The 14,199-nt window shown below is 44.2% G+C and overlaps 1 protein-coding gene across 3 annotated transcripts in view; it reads left to right on the forward strand.

The window, feature by feature from the left end:
• atl2 (atlastin GTPase 2) overlaps positions 1-14,199 on the forward strand; it is a 102,866-nt gene that overhangs the window by 42,997 nt on the left and 45,670 nt on the right. The window lies entirely within an intron of this gene.

Consider the following 14,199-nt stretch of genomic DNA (forward strand, 5'->3'; position numbering starts at 1 on the left):
CTATAAGAAGCATGTTATTAAGCTGAAAAAAAGCAGAAGAAATTTGCATGAACTCACTGGTGTGAATTATGGGGAGAGGTTGGACAAACTAGACTTTTTTTCTTCAGAGCATAGGACTCTGAGTGGGGAACCTTTTTATAGAAGTGTATAAGATCATGAGATATGGATAGGATGAATGCACTCAGTCTTTTTCCCAGGCTTGGGGTATTGAGGACTAGAGTGCAGCAGTTTTAGGTTAGAGGGGAAAGAATAAAAGGGAACCTGAAGGGCATTTTTTAAAAAAAACCATTTGTTATGCATATGGAATGAGTTGCCGGTGTAAGTGGTTGAGGTGGATACATTAACATTTAAAAGGCACTTGAACAAATACATGGATAGGAAAGGATTAGAGAATATGGGAGTAGAGCGTATGGGTGCTGGAACAGCACAGCAGGTGAGGCAGCATCGAGGAGCAGGAGAATCGATGTTTTGGGCATAAGCCCTTCATCACGAATCTTATGGGCCAAGTGCACTTCGATGGATGACGTGTAGAGAAATGGGGTTAGCGTGGACAGACATTTTGGCCAGCATAGCCCCATTTGGGCTAAAGGGTCTGTCTTCATGTTGTAGGACTCAAACTCTCACTGCTGAGAGTACTTTACATCCTTGCTGTTTGGTTGAAAGGTGTTGTGGTCTGTCTTGCAAGAATTTTCTCTACAGTCATCATTGTCCTCAGAGGGAGAGCTTGAGAGCCCAAATGTGACCTTTGCAACCCCTATTGAGAGTTGTAACCTACAGTTTTGGATCTGCTGTGTATAGGTTTAACATCCTAGGACAGGCTAAACAAAGACACGCACAGGAATTCTTAGATGTCTGGCATTCAAACCAGAACTCCGTCAATAAACATATCGATAAATGGGGTTCAAATTAATCTCTTAGAAAAAGAACCGGGAATTATATCATTCCCCCACCCCCCCCCCCCCCCCGCCAAAGAGACCAAGACTCACTAATAGAAAGCAGCTGCCACCGAAAGCTCACTAATGTTACCTAGCACGGAGATGGAACGTCTGAAAACAAACCTGCCAGCTCTGAGCAAACTTACAACCTGGATAGTTGAGGAATGTTGCGATCCCAAGCTGGCTTTTAATGCTGAGGTGCTATTGCTTTTAATCAGCAATTTGAGAACCAGGAATCCTTAACAGGATTTTTGACATGAGTGGTTTATAAAATCATGAGGGGCATGGGTAAGGTAAATAGGCAAGGTCTTTTCTCTGGATTGGGGGGTGTGGGGGAGTCCAGAACTATTTGGCATAAGTTTTAGGGTGAGAGGGGAAAGATATAAAAGGGACCTAAGGGCAACATTTTCATGCAGAGAGTGGTGTGTGTATGGAATGAGCTGCCAGACGAAGTGGAGGGGGTTGGGACAATTGCAACGTTTAAAAGGCATCTAGGTGGATCGATACGTAAGGTTTGTGGGCCAAATGCTGACAAATGGAACTAGATTAACTTAGGATATCTAGTCAGCCTGGACGAGTTAGACCAAAAGGTCTGTTTCCAAGCTGTACAGCTGTATACTCTGACTAGGTAAACTGACTGGTAGAAGCCTGAGAATTTGGTTAATCTCTTAATGGGATGCTTAGAAAGCATGTAGTATGTGGGTATAATGTGACAATGCAAAAACGCCTAATGGCTGAAGTTCAACTAGACTTCAAACAGGTGCTATCATTGGCTTTATCATTGGCAAATGTGGCTGACTAGATATCCTAAGTTAATCTAGTTCCACTTGCCAGCATTTGGCCCACAAACCTTATGTATCTATCCACCTAGATGCCTTTTAAACGTTGCAATTGTCCAAACCCCCTCCATGTTGGAGGCTTGGGACTGGGATCAGGTGGGGGGGTTGTCATCCTGTTCCAACTTCTGAGTTGAAACAAATACTCAGACCCAGTATGGCTTTACCTTCTTAATCTTTATTCCGGGCCCTGGAGGGAGAGAGAATGATCGCTCGTGTGCATAGAGACATGAGTTCTCAGTCTTCTCTCGAACAGCAGGTTTTTTTAGGAATTATATAATCACTTACAGGGAGCAGCATCCAAATTAGGCAACCTCTATATTGATTGGGTGACTGTTACAATCAGCGAGCATCAACAGTAAAGTTAAGCCATATGGCATTATACAATGGATATTCTTAACCTTGTCAACTGGCATTACATACAAGATGCTTTTTACCTTGTTAACCCACTACCCTTGCCCCCAGCACCTCCTTGTTTACTGCAAGTTCTTAACTGGTCAAAGTCACACAAGCTGAGCCTTTATTACGCAACCCAAAACTTAACTCTTGCCCAATTTGAGAAAGTGTATAAGGTATGAGCAGGTAGGGAAATGAAGAAACAGGTGAAATCCACATTAATCCCAATTGGTTGCAGGGTCTGAAGGCAGAAGAAGAGGCATTCTTCCTCCAGGCATTGGGTGGTTAGGGTTTGGCGATAAAGGAGGCCCAGGCATGAAAGGTGTTAGTGAAGTTGAAGTGTTCAACCTCCTTGTGGAAGCACGAGGTAGCAGTGATACAGTAAGTGATGCAGTGGAGGAAAAGGTGGGGGTGGTGCCGGTGTAGCTGCAGGAGATAGACTGTTCCACCTAGCCAACAAAGGGGTAGGTATAACTGGGACACATGCAGATGCCCATGGTTACTCCTTTGTGGAGGCAGTGGGAGGATTGGAAAGAGAATTTGAAGGTTCAGCCAGATGGATGAGGATGTCAGTGGAAGGATACTGGTTGAGACGGTTTGAGAGGAAGAAACTGAGGGCTTGGAGGCCTTTGTCGTGGCAGATAGATGTATACAGGGTGTCCATGGTGAAGATAAGGTGCAGGGCCCTGGGGAAACTAAAATCTTTGAGGAGGTGAAGGGCATGGGTGGTGTTCTCAATGTAGTGCAGGGATTTTCCACCTAAGCGGGAACAGGATGGTGTCAAAGTATGCAGAGATGAGTTCAGTGGGACAGGAGTAGGGTGCGACAGTGGTCGGCTGGGCATGTCGGGCAGAAGCTATTGGACCTCAAAAGCAACGAACTGTTGATTTCTTTATATCTGCAGCAATAACATCCAATGCTTGCAGGAAACCAGTAACTGATGAGGGGAAACAAACTGTAGTCTGTGGCTCTGTAAAGAAGTCAGACTTTTTACATAAATTGTGAACCATTCACCCTTTGTCCTGAGATTGGCATTTACCTAGATATTGTGGTTACAAGCAAAACTAATAACTCTTGGAGAATCTGGATTTAGTTCTAAGGCATTTTACCAAGGCCGATGTATACTTAAGAAAGGAAAAATGTGTTTCAGTCTACTCAAGTCGACTACAGGGTTGACAAGATTGGGTCATATCTGTTAGAAGATAAAGGTGAGGGTGACCAAAGGTACCCTGGCCCCCACATCTCTCCAGATATTTAAGTCATATCTGGGTCTAGTAAACTCTTAGAGAAAATTCATAGACAATCTGACATCCATTCCGGGCATAATTCCTTCCAATCCTAAAAAAGGTTTAGCCTGGGAAATGGTCTCCTACAGGTCCTAGCTTTTATTAAGTAAAGAAACTGCTACTGTCCTGTAATGTGTTGGTGCACTATGATCCCAAGAAAGATCTGGTGTTGACATGTGATGCCTCACTGTATGGCATCTGGGTGGTATTAGCTCATAAGCATCCCATTGCAGAGGAATGCCCTATAGCTTCTGCATCCAGAACTTGCTCTAATGAAGAGCATAAATATGCCCAAATGGAAAAAGAAGGATTAGCAGTCCTATTTGGAGTCGAAGCTCCACCGATATCTTTGACTGGGAGGGGTGATGGTGGGGTGGAATTCATGATCGTGGACCAAAAACCCCATTTTGGTCTACTTAAAGAATAAAGCAGTGCTGTCTAAAGCTTCAGGCCGCACTTAGCAGTGGGCTCTAGTGTTATGTGCTTTATAATTACAAATTAGAACACCATCTGGGAAGCTGAGTAGCAAATGCAAATACATTGAGCTGTCTTCCATTCGCGGGTATGACTACCATGATACCCCCTACATGGAAGAATCTGTCATCACTTTGAATTTTCTGGGCAAGCTCCAGTTACAGCGCTTATGGATGAGACTAAGCCGCCTCAAACATGTTAAGAAGATAGCCTAGATTCTAACTTTTTATTTTAGTTTAAGGCATTTTAAGATGCTGTGTTCCAGATGTGATTTGGTTGGTCAAGCTGGTAGGCTTTAAGCAAAACACTCTATTTTAACTGTGATGTAAATATAAAAACAAAAACAAAAGAATTGGCATAACTTTAACTCTTTCGAAATACTTAAACTAATATTTTTAACAACTACTCATCAATTGTTCAAATTTAGCAGCATCCCATAAACGAGCCCTTGGCAAAGGCTCATTCAGCAAAATAGATTTGCTCATGTGCTATCTGCAATTCAGGAGAAAGGAAAAACTGAAAGAATGAATCCAGCAGCAGAGACAAACCTTTAAGGTTTTTACAGCAGCAGAGAGTGCTTTATCTAGCAGCATAATCTCCAAAAACACCCAATTTCAACAACTGAAAGCAAAATTAAAACCCTAGGTCTGCGAGCCTGTCTCCACCCACTCATGCTTCTTTTGCCTACCTTTCTTTTTTTTTAAAAACAACTATTTACTCTTTCCCTGGAGCAGATTACTTGGCACCAGACTTACAACCTCTCTTCTAGCAATCAGGGCAGACTGCTCACTCTTAAAAATACAATGTCAGAAATAACTATACTAGACTTTGGACACAGATCCAGTGTTTCCCAAACTTGGTATTAATAAGGGAAACCAAAGGGCCGTTGAATGTCTTTTGTGACATGGAATCTGGGAGGTATTGGTCACAATAATGGGCCATTGTTTACAAGTAGGGACTTTAAGTAGGGACTACTACTTGAAGACAAATGGGATTCGATGTATTAGGCCAGATCCATGCTATCCATCATCCAGTGGCCTGACAGAAAGGCCAGTCTAAACTTTGAAGACTGGACTGAAGAAACAGCCTTTAGCCTCATGAGAGAGCATTTTTCTAAGTGATTATTGGACCACCCTACATGCAACTAAAGGGTTAGTACCAGCAGAGATGCTAATGGATAGAAGACTCTGCAACGTGCTAAATCTCGTCTTCCTGGACCTGTGGAGGCTTAGTGGGGGTGAAACAGCATTGGGAACTCCAGTGCCAAACGCAAGACACTGCCAAGTAAGAGGGATGGTTGATTCAGGGGACAAAATTTGATGAAAGAATCTTGTAAATGGCCCCACGTGGGTAAGAGGCATGATAGTGAGATCAGGGTCAGTGACCTATAAAGTCCCGGTACGTGTGATTGTCTTGAATAAGCATTTGGACAATTTGAAAGTTGCAAATTCACAGACTGCCCTGCCTCTCAGAATCTTCAGAAGTACTTCACAAATCTGAGGATTCACCTTTTCCATTAAACATTGTTGAATTCTCTGCGTCAGAGATGGACATAACGGAAGTAGCTGCTAGCCTTGATGCCTTTGCCTCTGGAAGCAGGGAGTGAAAATTTACCAAGGTGCTGCAAACACAGTGATGAGCTTCTGTTTATTATATGCCTCCTGTGTCAGATTCCGAGTTGGAGGTGTTAAGATGCCCCCAGGCTGCAGGTCAAAAGAATCTGTCCATAAAACATTGGAACAAAAATTAGGCCATTCAGCCCATCGAGTCTACTCCGCCATTCAATCCTGACTGATTGATTAATTTCTCAACTCCATTCTCTTGCATTCTTCCTGTAACCCTTGATCTCCTTGACAATCAAGAACCTATATCTCCGTCCTAAATGTATTCAGTGACTTGGCCTCCACAGCCATCTGTAGCAATGAATTCCATAGATTTACCATTCCCTGGCTGAAGAAGTTTCTCCTCACCTCCATTCTAAAAGGTCTCCCCTTTACTCTGTGCCCTCAGGTCCTAGTCTCTCCTACTGATGGAACCATCTTGCCAACATCCACTCTGTCTAGGCTGTTCAGTGTTCTATAAGCTTCTATTAAATCCCCCTTCATCCTTCTAAACTCAATAGAATATAGACCCAGAGTCCTCAAATGTTCTTCATCTGTTAAGCTTTTCATTCCCAGGACCGTTCACGTGAAACTCCTCTCAACACACTCCAGGGCCAGTATAGCTTTCCTAAGGTACAGGGCACAAAACTGCACACAATATACTAAATGTGGTCTGACCAGAATCTGAGGTACATCCCTGCTTTTATATTCAAGTCCTCTGAATATAAATGTCAACATTACATTTGCCTTCCTAACTACTGACTCAACCCACAAGTTTACCTTGAGAGAATCTTGGACTAAAATTCCCAAGTCTCTTGGCACTTCAGACTTCTGAATTTTCTGCCCATTTAAAAAATAGTCCATGCTTCTATTCTTCCTACCAAAGTGCATAATCTCACTTTCCCATGTCATACTCCATCTGCCACTACTTTGCTCACTCACCTAACCTGTCCCACCATGTGTCCATAGACTGAGGAATGTCGTGGTTGTAGTGTGATCAGCTGACTGGACATCACAGAATGAGTTCACCGTTTGAACTATATTGAGTGTGACCTGGGCAACATGAAAGGATAAATATCACAGATATTGAGATATGAGATGCTACACTCTGAGAGGCAGCGCTGTTGTAAAACACAATGCATTTGTAATTGAATGATTGGTGATGGAATGCTGGCCTCTGAAGATTTATTTGTGGGTGCCAAAGGCTTTCAACCGGATGACAGCAATCTGATTGGGCACTGGGTAACTGACTAATTTAGGAATGTTTGTGATATTGGCATAAGCTTTCAGACTGCTGAAAGGTCAGATGGTGCCTCTGTCACTTGCATCCGTGTGTTCTGTCATGTGCACGGTTTGTCAAGCTCTGAGCCTGAGAAAAACTAGTTTATTTTCTCTCGCAAGTTGCTGTAGCCATTTGTTTTTCACTGGTCACTCAGACTTCATAATTTATGAACCAATTGCTCTGTGCCAAAGTGAATGAAGCAAAGAATTTAGGGAAACAGGATGTTTGAAAAGCTGTTAGGCCCGTGGCAATCCTGAATTGTACTCATATTTAATAAAAAAACTCCTCCATCATATTACTTCCAGTTTGTTTCCCATCAACATGTAACATCAATGTTTTTTTGGCCAGTGTGTTGGCAGGTTGGAAGGAGGTTAGAGTTTTAACTAATAGAATCTTATGTCAATTCATTTTGGTTTGCCTGTAGTTATAGTCTCTCTATTTGTGAAAAATAGTTCTTCTATGGAAACCTGATATGGAATTGAGGTAAATTGGGGTCTACTTGATGAAATCTTTGACTTTTGTGATGATTCCAAGATTAGCAGGGCTTGATTTCCAACACAGTACCCCAATAAGGTGTAACAACACATTACTAAGCTGAGTTATAGCATCATTGCAATAGACTAGAATCTGAGAGCAGTTTTCTTTCTTCTCAATCATAGATATTTGAAACTGAAGTTTCCAATCTTCTGTCGGTTTGAGTGAAGCAAAATTACATTGACTGCGTATGACTTTAGCTTACTGAATTCTGAGTTAAAATTACTCCAATTTCAACATATTTTGTCATTTTATATAAATGATTTGGATATGAACATAAGAGATATAGTTAGCACGTTTGCAGATAACACCAAAATTGGAAGTATAGTGGACAGTGAAGAAGGTTACCTCCGATTGCAACTGGATCTTGATTAAATAGGCCGGTGGGCTGAGAAGTGGTATGTGGAATTTAATTCAGATAAATGCGAGGTGCTGCATTTTGGGAAAACAAATCTTAGCAGGACTTATACACTTAATGAAGAAAGAGAACTTGGAGTGCAGGTTCATAGCTCCTTGAAAGTGGAGTCACAGGTAGATAGGATTGTGAAGAAGGCGTTTGGTATGCTTTCCTTTATTAGTCAGAGTATAGAGTACAGAAGTTGGGAGGTCATGTTGTGGCTATACAGGACATTGGTTAGGCCACTGTTGGAATATCGCATGCAATTCTGGTCTCCTTCCTATCGGAAAGATGTTGTGAAACTTGAAAGGGTTCAGAAAAGGTTTATAAGGATGTTGCCAGGGTTGGAAGATCTGAGCTACAGGGAGAGGCTGAACAGCTGGGGCTGTTTTCCCTGGAGTGTCGGAGGCTGAGGGGTGACCTTATAGAGGTGTGCAAAATTATGAGGGGCATGGATAAGATAAATAGACAAAGTCTTTTCCCTGGGGTCAGGGAGTCCAGAACTGGAGGGCATAGGTTTAGGGTGAGGGGGGAAAGATATAAAAGAGACCTAAGGGGCAGTGTTTCATACAGAGGGTGGTACGTGTATGGAATGAGCTGCCAGAGGATGTGGTGGCGGCTGGTACAATTGCAACATTTTAGAAGGCCTCTGAGTGGGTTTATGAATAGGAAGGGTTTGGAGGGATATGGGTCAGCATGGACGAGTTGGACCAAATGGTCTGTTTTCTGTGTTGTACATCTCTGTTAATCTATAACCTGTACTTTCAGGTTATAGAGTCGATTAATTAGATTACTTGCAGTGTGGAAACAGGCCCTACGGCCCAACAAGTCCACACCGACCCGCCGAAGCGCAACCCACCCATACCCCTACATTTTCCCCTTACCTAACACTACGGGCAATTTAGCATGGACAATTCACCTGACCCGCACATCTTTGGACTGTGGGAGGAAACCGGAGCACCCGGAGGAAACCCACGCAGACACGGGGAGAATGTGCAAACTCCACACAGTCAGTCGCCTGAGTCGGGAATTGAACCTGGGTCTCAGGCGTTGTGAGACAGCAGTGCTAACCACTGTGCCACCGTGCCGCCCACTTATCATGACAGAACTTGCAGATGTGATCCAACATCTGTGTCATTTAGATCAATTTTCAACCCTGATGTAGAAGAATTTATCATTGTGCATTTTTATACTACTTTTGACCTCCGCTGTACAGTGAATTGGAGTTCCCTTCCATTGGGACATGTACGGTAAGATGTTTTTATGATCTTTCTTCTATTGAGTTTCAGAATGAAGAAATTACTAGCCCTGCTGCAAGCATCAAAGTACAGTGTTCAACAGTTGAGTTCCATAGGATTGTGGGACTTGAGTAGCCATTAACTGAAAACTATTTATAACGTGGTTAAAAACACAACTTGTGTTTTTTTTAAAGTGCTAACTTTGGATTGATTTATCCATAATGTATGATTTGTCTTTCATCTGAATATTACACATTTCAATTGCAGAAAAAATGTATTCCTGAGTAATAGAAATGCAAATATGTTTGGATGTTTGAAAAACTGGTAGATCGTTGACAATCCTGAATTGTACTCGACTTTAACAGAAGCAATGGAATATTTCCAATTCAACTTCAGGTTGACTAAACTCTCTCAATCGATCCATTCAGTCTTGCAATAATTTCTACCAGAAACATAATCTTCCATTGTTCTTTGATCTTATAGATTTTTAAAAATCAATTATTACATTGTTTTCAGTTCATAAATATCCAAATTGGAATTGTGGCTTTTTATGAACCATACCCGACCATGCTTTCTTTAAAAATGTATTTAAATATATGTACCACATTAGACTAATAAGCTTTGACCTTAAAAACTGAAATTTCCTGTGTTTAAGTGCCACATATTTAAGGTGATCTTGGCATGTATAATTCACAATAAATAACATTTTGGATTAGGAATCCTGGTGAATTTGGTGGGTTTTTTTCTTCTCCATGAAATGCAGTGCCCAAGCTTTAAGCCTTAACTTTTATCAATTTGGTTGGCTCTCAATGCTTCGCTCTTTTTTTTAAATGATGCCTTCCCAAGTAAGGGATGTGCCTGAAAATTATACCTTTGTATTCATCCGGGAGAAAGTAAGGACTGCAGATGCTGGAGATCAGAGTTGAAAAATGTGGTGCTGGAAAAACACAACAGGCCAGGCAGCATCCGAGGAGTAGGAGAATCGACGTTTTGGGCATAAGCCCTTCTTCAGGAATGAGGCTGGTGTGCCAAGCGGGCTGAGATAAAGGGTTGAGGAGAGAGAATTTGGGGGAGGGGTGCTGGGAATACGATAGGTGGAAGGAGGTGAGGGTGATAGGCCAGAGAGGGGGTGGGGGCAGAGAGGTCGGGAAGAAAATTGCAGGTCAAGAGGGCAGTGCTGAATCCGGGGGTTGGGACTGAGATAAGGTGGGGGAGGGGAAATGAGGAAGCTGGAGAAATCTACATTCATCCCATATGGCTGGAGGGTTCCTTGGCAGAAGATGAGGCGTTCTTCTTCCAGGCATTGTGTGGTCAGGGTCTGGCGATGGAGGAGGCCAAGGACCGACATGTCCTTGGTGGGGTGAGAGGGGGAGTTAGTGTTCAGTCACGGGGCTGTTGGGTTGGTTGGTGCAAGTGTCCCAGAGGTGTTCCCTGAAACATTCCGCAAGTAGGCGGCCTATCTCCCCAATGTAGAGGAGACCATAATGGGTGCAACGGATGCAGTAAATGGTGTGTGTGGAGGTGCAGGTGAATTTGTGATGGATATGGAAGGATCCCTTGGGGCCTTGGAGGGAGGTAAGGGGGGAGGTGTGGGCGCAAGTTTTGCATTTTTTGCGGTTGCAGGGGAAGGTACCGGGAGTGGTGGTTGAGTTGGTGGGGTGTGTGGACCTGACGAGGGAGTTGGGGAGGGAGTGGTCTCTCCGGAACGCTGACAGGGGTGGGGAGGGGAATATATCCCTGGTGGTGGGGTCTGTTTGGAGGTTTCAGAAATGCCGAAGGATGATACGATGTATCCAGATGTTGGCGATTGGAGGGGCAGGGTTCAAGGGCAGAGGTGCAAGAATTGGAGGAGATGCGGTAGAGAGCATCGTCGACCACGTCGGAGGGGAAATTGCAGTCTTTGAAGAAGGAGGCCATTTGGGTTGTTCGGTAATGGAATTGTTCCTCCTGGGAGCAGATGCGGCGGAGGCGAAGGAATTGGGAATACAGGATGACATTTTTGCTGGGGGCAGGGTGGGAGGAGGTGTAATCTAGGTAGCTGTGGGAGTCGTTCGGTTTGTAGTGAACCGCAGCTACACTGGCACCACCACCCCCACCTTTTTCTCCACTACATCGATGATTGTATTCCCGCTACCTCGTGCTCCCATGAAGAGGTTGAACAGTTTATCCACTTTACTAACAGCTTCCACCCCGACCTCAAATTTACCTGGACCGTCTCAGATTCCTCCCTCCCCTTCCTAGACCCCTCCATTTCTATCTCGGGTGACCGACTCAACACACATTTACTACAAATTGACCGACTCCCATACCTACCTAGATTACACCTCCTCCCATCCTGCCCCCTGTAAAAACGCCATCCCGTATTCCCAATTCCTTCGCCTCTGCCGCATCTGCTCCCAGGAGGAACAATTCCACTACCGAACAACCCAAATGGCCTCCTTCTTCAAAGACTGCAATTTCCCCTCCGACGTGGTCGACGATGCTCTCCACTGCATCTCCTCCAATTCCCGCACCTCCGTCCTTGAACCCCGCCCCTCCAATCGCCATCAGGACAGAACCCCACTGGTCCTCACCTTCCACCCCACCAACCTCCAGATACATCATTATCATCCTCCGTCATTTCCGCCAACTCCAAACAGACCCCACCACCAGGGATATATTTCCCTCCCCATCCCTATCAGCGTTCCGGAAAGACCGCTCCCTCCGCGACTCCCTTGTCAGGTCCACACCCCCTACCAACCCAACCTCCACTCCTTGCGGTTGCAGGCGAAGGTGCCGGAAGTGCAAAACTTGTGCCCACACCTCCTCCCTCACCTCCCTTCAAGGCCCCAATGGATCCTTCCATATCCATCGCAATTCACCTGCACCACCTCACACATCATTTACTGTATTTGTTGCACCCTATGTGGTTTCCGCTACATTGGGGAGACAGGCCGCCTACTTGCAGAACGTTTCAGGGAACACCTCTGGGACACCCGCACCAACCAACCCAACTGCCCCGTGACTGAACACTTTAACTCCCCCCTCGCACTCCGCCAAGGGCATGCAGGTCGTTGACCGCCTCCATCGCCCAGACCCTGACCACGATGCCTGGAGGAAGAGCGCCTCATCTTCCGCCTAGGAACCCTCCAACCACAAGGGATGAATGTAGATTCCTCCAGCTTCCTCATTTCCCCTCCACCCCCCAACCCAACCCTCAGTCCCAACCCCTGGATTCAGCACCACCCTCTTGACCTGCAATCTTCTTCCCGACCCCCCCCCCCCCAGCCTGGCCTATCAGCCTACCCTCACCACCTTCCACCCATCATATTCCCAGCACCCCTCCCCCAAATTCCCTCACCCCTTCCCTTTATCTCAGCCCGCTTGGCACACCAGCCTCATTCCTGAAGAAGGGCTTATGCCCAAAACATCGATTTCTACTGCTCCTTGGATGCTGCCTGGCCGGCTGTGTTTTTCCAGCACCACATTTTTCAACTCTTGTATTCTTCCCAGGATGATTTTAAATGTTAAGAGAATATGGTCAAGGTCACTTCTGATTCAGTTTGCTACATTTTCTGTCTGAATTCATTATTTTACTTGACAACTCTTGTCTGTTATCAGTTATATACCTACCTTTTTAGAGCTGCTGTATAGCCTTCACTTGCAATGATGAGAAGCTATTGCTGAACAGCAGTATTGTGATGAGACTTGTTATACTGCAAAGTTCAAGAGTGAGGGGGGTTTCATTGCAATTGCATAGAATTTATGGATAACTTATTTGGAACATCTAATTTGTATTGATATAATGAGAGATAGGTAGTACTGTTGCATGGAGGTTGCCTAACATGGTGCCACTATTTAAGAAGAGTGTTAAGGAAAAGCTAGGGAACTATAGACCAGTAAGCATGACATCCATGCTAGACAAGTTGTTGGAGGGAATCCTCCGGGACAGGATTTACATGTATTTGGAAAGGCAAGGACTGATTAGGGATAGTCAACCTGATTTTGTGCGTGGGAAATCATCCCTCATGAACTTGATTGAGTTTTTTGAAAAAAATAACGAAGTGGATTGAGGGCAGAACTGTGGACGTGGTTTATATGGACTTCAATAAGGCTTTTGACAAGGTTCCTCATGGTAGTGTAATGTTAAGATTAAATTGTATTATCTCTGTGGACAGTATAGTTTAACCCTTTAACGTTTCATTACTGTCTCTCTGCAAAGAATTGAAGTGGGTGGGTGCAGCATTCTGTCTGTCAGATGGCATGCAGGAATGTGGATGACTACCTTGTAATCCACACTTCATTTGGGCAGCCATTTACTATTATTCTACTGCTATTATCAAATTAAACTCTCATTCAGAAATGCTTTCATAGCCATCCCCCAGACAATCAAATTTGTTTGCGTAATCATCCCCAGTGCTGAAGCATATCACACTTATGTTGTCCTGGGGAATCACTGAGTCAGGAAATTGTTTGCGTAATGATTCTCCAGGACTAGGACATTTACATTTACATTATCTCCAAGGATGACCTCATCCTATCCTTGTACCTGAGGTAATGTGTGGTTTGGGGTGGGGGTAGAGGCTGGAATACCTGTGAGCATTACCAACTGTCCTGTATAAGAGGATGCATCTGCTTTGTTCGAGGCCTTTTTTGACTTGACTTAGCACCCCTGCAAAGAGTGTCAAAGGGGGTCACCTAGCTTGTCTAGACTTTAATTGACTTTAATTGTTTGCCAAAGCTGGTGTGCGCGAATTGCATCTCTGGTGTGAAACATCGGGACCGAACCTAACAGTAGACTAGTTAGCAAGGTTAGATCTAATGGAATGCAGGGAGAACTAGCCATTTGGATACAGAACTGTTTCTATCTTTGAGCCACAGGGTGGTGATGGAGGGTTGCTTTATCGACTAAAGGCCTGTAACCACAAGGATCACTGATAGGTCCACTGCTTTTCGTCATTTTAATAAATGATTTGCATGTGAGCAGAGGTATAGTGAGTAAGTTTGCAGATGACACCAAAATTGGGGGTGTAATGGACAACGAAGGAAGTTACCTCAGAGTACAATAGAATCTTAATAAAGTGTGCCAATGGACTGAAGAGTGGCCAATGGAGTTTAATTTAAAAGTAGAGTGCTGCATTTTGGAAAGGCAAATCAGAGCCTGACTTATACCCTTAATGTTAAGGTCCTGGGGAGTGTTGCTGAACAAAGACTTTGGAGTGCAGGCTCATAGTTCCTTGA

The sequence above is a fragment of the Hemiscyllium ocellatum genome, chromosome 10 (assembly GCF_020745735.1).
Source record: "Hemiscyllium ocellatum isolate sHemOce1 chromosome 10, sHemOce1.pat.X.cur, whole genome shotgun sequence".
NCBI lineage: Eukaryota > Metazoa > Chordata > Chondrichthyes > Orectolobiformes > Hemiscylliidae > Hemiscyllium > Hemiscyllium ocellatum.